The sequence below is a fragment of the Cervus canadensis genome, chromosome 11, assembly GCF_019320065.1.
Source record: "Cervus canadensis isolate Bull #8, Minnesota chromosome 11, ASM1932006v1, whole genome shotgun sequence".
NCBI classification, from domain to species: Eukaryota; Metazoa; Chordata; class Mammalia; order Artiodactyla; family Cervidae; genus Cervus; species Cervus canadensis.
In genome coordinates, this window is record NC_057396.1 from 23,348,624 (window position 1) to 23,353,853 (window position 5,230).

Below are 5,230 nucleotides of genomic sequence, written 5' to 3' on the forward strand. Positions count from 1 at the left end.
TTTGTGCGCTGATGGCCCGGCCTCGACTCAATGTGTTTGGAGTTGGTTATCAAAGGGGAGGATAAATTAGAGCACAGGGCTGAGGAGAGAGGAAGAGGGGGCCCTTTCATGAGCAGGGCTGAGCACTTAGGCAGCTGACTTGGGGCTGGGCAGCCCCTGAGGCCGGCCCTCTTGCCTTTTGGCAGTGGCGGTGCTACAAGCAGGCCTGGTTGTACCCTGGAGGAGCCTAGATTCTGATATCCCACCAAGCCTTGGGCGGTGGGGGTGGGAGCCGGGCAGGAGGAGGGGCTGAGAGTGATGCTGTTAACAGAATAGGCTCCAGGGCTTGGAGGAGGGTTTCTGGGGGGCTGGTGAGCCCAGCACCTTCCCTCCTTGCCCCATTTTCTGCCCACTGCCCCGCCTCCTCCCTGGATTTATTGAAATCATGTTCTGATGGCACTGAAAACTCCAAGGGGCCTCTTAGTCTTGCGGATGCTGCTTAGGGATTCCAGCACCATCTGCCTCCCTCCGGTCCCCAACACACACTTGCTAGCTGGCTCTCAGGACAGTTTTATGGAGTGCAGTGGCCAGCCAGAGCTATGGAGCTCCCAAAATAGGAGATCCCGGGCACTCGACCCTCTCTCTGGTCTTGGCTTCTGGTGTCCAGATTTGGAGGCCGAGCTGGGCCCAGCTGTCAGCTGAGCCACAGGCACGGATGCCGAAATAGTAAATTACACCGGGGCCCAGTTTTTGCCTGCGAGAACGCTTCCCTCTGTACTTCAGTGGGTCTTCCCCCATCAGTGTCCCTGGGCCCCTCACTGACAGCTTGTCGCCATGTGGGATCTTGATCAACAAGCTCGCCGCTCAAGGAACCAGAGCACTTTTGTTCGCCCCTTAGCTCCTAACCCTCAGCAACATCTTAGGTACACATCATTTTCCAGTTGGAAGGAGCCCACAACATAAGGTGTAGACATATTATGAGAACCTGTTTAGAGTTGCAGATATTTTAAAGAATTGTCTGAAACTGACCCCTCGGCCTTCCCTGGTGGCTCAGCTGGTAAAGAATCTGCCTACAGTATGGGAGACCTGGGTTTGGTCCCTGGGTTGGGAAGATTCCCCTGGAGAAGGGAACAGCTACCCACTCCAGTATCTGGCTTGGAGAATTCCGTGGACAGTATAGTCCATGGGGTCGCAAAAAGTCGGACACAACTGAGTGACTTTCACTATGACGTTTTACTCTAGAAACACACACCTGTATTCTCACGCATATACAAGTTTAGCTGCCATTTCTGGGGGTTACACCCTCCGAATCAATGTGTACCTTCCACCCCGGCTGCACATTTGAATCCTCTGGGAGCTTCTATAAAATTCTGAGGCCTGGGCCTTACACCCAGACACTCTGATTTACATGGTCCAGGGTGGGATCTGGGCATCTGTTTTTTCTATAACATGTTAGGAGATTCTAATGCAGTCAGGATTGAGAATCATTGCCCCAGGGCCTCTTAGACTGTCCTCCTCCCTCTGATTAAGAGCCCTAACTGTGGACAGTCAGAGTCTGTACAGAGAGACACGTCGGAAGACACATGCTGGGTCGCTTGTAGGGATGGGTTAGATGCCATGAACGGATTTATTATTTTGCCCACTGCGTTTAAAATCCTTTCCTTCTTTCCTTGCCCCTTGAGGGGTGCTTCCTTGGTGTTCATTTAAAATAATTTTAGCACACCACAGTGGGAAGGGAGCCTGGTTGCCTTGATGTGCTTCTGTCATTTCAAGGAGCTCAATAAAAATTTCGTTTCGGTGTTCATTCAAGGCAACTTCCACATAGAGGTCTTATGTTGCAAACCAGAGTTCTCTTTTCATCTGGTCACCCCTGGGGGAAATTGTGTATTTGAAATTCAAACAATATTTGGGCAAAAAGCAGTTCTCATTATATGTGGTGGAGAAGGCCAATGAGAGGAAAAGCATGGGGAAATGATTGAGTGACATTTCTATTTGCTGGTTTGACTTTTCCGCCAGGGGCCGCCGTGCTTTGGGCCGCCGGAGAACCTCAGCTTCCTGGGATGGACTGGAAATGCCAGAACCCTGGAAAAAAGAATTTGGAGGAGAAAAAGGATGAGTGGGCTGGAAATGGATTTGAGGAGTCAATGTGACCTCATGCTGATGTCTTGATGAGATAGGGAGAGAATTTTATGTTTTGCACAAATTCTCATTAGAAAGAGGTTGTTGAAGAGCGCTCAGAGATCATCTGGATCTATCTCCTTTGGTAGGTGGGTCCCTTTTCTAACATTTAAATTGACCCTGGTCAAGCAGTTAGATGAATTCGTACCTTTATTCATTCATTGATGGAGCACCAGCAATGTTGGGCACTTGGCAAGTAGTGCAGGGGAATGCAGAGACCGATGGGTTATCCTTGCCCTTAGATAACTTACTGTTTCCTGAGGATTTGAACAGCTGAAATGCCAGGGAGACATGATGAAAACTGTGAGGGCAAGAAGCTGGGAGGGTGGGGGGTGGATGTTAACCTTGACTGAGGGTCCACTAGGAGCCAGACGCTTTCCCAAATCACTTCCTTTAGCCATTGCAACTCTGGAAAATAAAATACTCTTATCATTACTCCCATTTTATAGACAAGGAAACTGACACTCAGAGAGGTGAATTTGCTTTCTTAAGGTGATGAAACCATTAAGGAGATTTAAGTATTTTAACCTGGTAGGTCCCAGGCCAATCCTCTTACCACTGTAACAATCTAAGAAGAGTTCAAAAAGGGCAAAGACTGACTTTTGGCTGGGCTGGAGGATGAGAAGGGAGGGATTTGGGCAAGCAGAAACTGAATGATAGAAGGTACACTGAGAACATGGTTTCGCGGGCTCAACAGCACCTGGGGAAGAAGATGTAGCAGCTTGGGCTGGAATGTGGGGGTTGAGAATGAGACTAGGAAGGTAGGTTAGGACAGGGTTTTGAAGGCATAGAAGCTAAGGAGATGGATTTGGGGTGGGATAGAGAGTGAGAAAACCCTGAAAGTTTGCTGAGTAAAAAAGGAGTGTAATGTGACCATTGCTACTCTTAGGAGAAAGAGTGGAGATTTTGATTCCTGGCCGTATTGTTGCTTAGCTATGCACCTTTGGGCAGGTTATTTAATATCTCTGTGTTTCAGTTCCTTCATCTGTAAAAAAAGAATGATAAACAGTACTTACCTCCATGAAGTTATTGTAATGATCAAATAAATCATGTCTGTGGAGTGCTTAGAATAATGCCTGGCACATAGTCAGCTCTTTGTAAATGGTGAACATATAATAACTTTACCCTTTGTGAATTTAATTCTGATAATGGTATAGATAGAAGGGGGTGAAGTGGGGGAGAGATAGAAATCCCAGAGGTGAGCAAGGGGGTCTTTGTGACAGTCTGGGCAAGATGGTCTAAGGGCTTCTCCTTGACTGGTACCCATGGAGTGTAGGGAGACGTGGGGAAGGGGAATCAGTGTTACTCAGCTTCCGATTGGCTGCAGGGGCGCATCAGGAGTCTCTCAGCGGGAACGGCAGTGTCAGTTCTAGACCTCAGGCACCGGGAGAAGCTACAGGTGAGCAGAGGAAGATGAGAATGTTGATTTAAACCCATATAAACCTAGAGTGAAAAGCAACCCCAGAGCCAATAGAGGAGCTGGAGTGGGGGGTGGGTAGCCCTGCCCCTGCCTTATTTCACATGGCTGCTCTGCCCCTTTGTCCCCCACCTGGGTCCTACGAAGCTCTGCCTCCATGCCACCTTTGATTCGGGTGTTCCCGTCTCCTCTGGGCCCTTCCCGAGCCCCTCACCTGAACCTCTCCAGCTACTTCTCCAAATGGTCAGGCATGGTGATCCCAGGATCACTTGTTAAGCAGACCATGTTTCCTGCTGTTGCCTTGGGAGACTGAGTCTGAGGGTTGGGTGGGCAGAATGCCCAGGCTGTGCAGACCAGGAGGAAGAAGGAAGGATTTGGGGGATGGTGGTAAGTAGCAGCAGAAAATAAGTGTTCAACCCCAGGAGGAGGACACTGATGAGTGACCAGCTCTGGGGGCTTTCGAGGGCTTCCTGCTGCTGCAAGAAGCCCTTGATGGGAACCCAGTGCCCTTCTGAATCCCCCACGCCTGTCTTGCTGCTTCCAGCTCAACCTGGAAAGGATGCTGAAGGAGGCTGGAGGGCCTCTGGTGGGTGTGGGGCCTCAGCCTGGACCCCTCACCCCTGAGCCCTCCATCCACCATTCAGTCCCATCCTGCCTGTGGGCACAGGAATTCAGACAAAAGGAGGCTTGCAAACGGAAGGGGGGAGTCTTATAACAAAATTACCAGCCTGCTGTCAGCCAGGCTCTCCGCCTCGCAGAACAGACTCCAGACAGGCTGCAGCATATCAGGTCCGGGCCTGCCTGGCTTGGCAGGGGGTCCTATGGGCAGACAGAGTCAATTACCCAGAAAGGTTCCACTTAACTTCCCTTGCTGTTTGCACACCCTGCCCCGGCCTCTGTGGCCTCACTGGCCTCGGCCAAAGCCCCATCGGCCTGTGCTGGAGCCGGCCGCCCCCCAGCTCTGTCCTCGGACGTGTCGGGGGGCCACCCATCCAGGAGTCCAGGCTCCTGCCCTCTTTGGCCCTAGGGCTGCCTGCTCTGGCCCTGGGCCAGTGGATTTCCTTTGTCCCTCTGCAGACCCTGCAGGAGCCTCAGGTGGGAGGGGCATCGAGGAGCTGCCTCCTCTCCCGTCCCTCTGCTGAGGCTCAGCACCCCACCTGTCCTCCCCCTCAGTCACCTGTCCGAGTTCAGTGGGTGGTGACCATCTGCCTTCTGGAGTCGGACTGACATGGGTTTGCGGCTGGGATCAGCACCCTCTGCTGCGGGACCTGGCACGTTGATTTAACTTCTTTAAACTACAGTTCCACCATCCGTGAAATGAAAATAATAATAATAATCTATATCTCGTAGGATTACTGTGAGGATCAAAGAAGAGAGTGGGTGTCAAATGCCTGAAATGCTGGCCCGGGATAAATGCTCACTGATTTTCTTTCCTTCCCCGCCCCACCCCCCACCTCTTCGTCATCCTCTCCCTTTTCCCTTCCTCCTCCTCCCCCTCTTCTTCCTACTTTTCACTGAAGAGTCTCACTTAACAGGAAGTTTGTTATTTTGGTTCCTCCTTTCTGCTACAGAATCCTGAACTGGGAGAAAAATCCAGCTTTTAGCCCAGGCTTATGTATCAATTTTCGTCATATAGAATCAAGTCTATAACACCAA

General features: G+C 50.9%; 1 long non-coding RNA gene across 1 annotated transcript; it reads right to left on the bottom strand.

The window, feature by feature from the left end:
* Positions 1 to 3,867: 3,867 nt before the first annotated feature.
* On the bottom strand, positions 3,868 to 4,866 carry LOC122449824. Its single transcript, XR_006272033.1, has 3 exons — positions 4,752 to 4,866; positions 4,299 to 4,393; positions 3,868 to 3,918 (listed from the first exon to the last, which is right to left on the bottom strand). It is a non-coding gene; the product is annotated as an uncharacterized LOC122449824 (long non-coding RNA).
* Between the last annotated feature and the right edge of the window lie 364 nt (positions 4,867 to 5,230).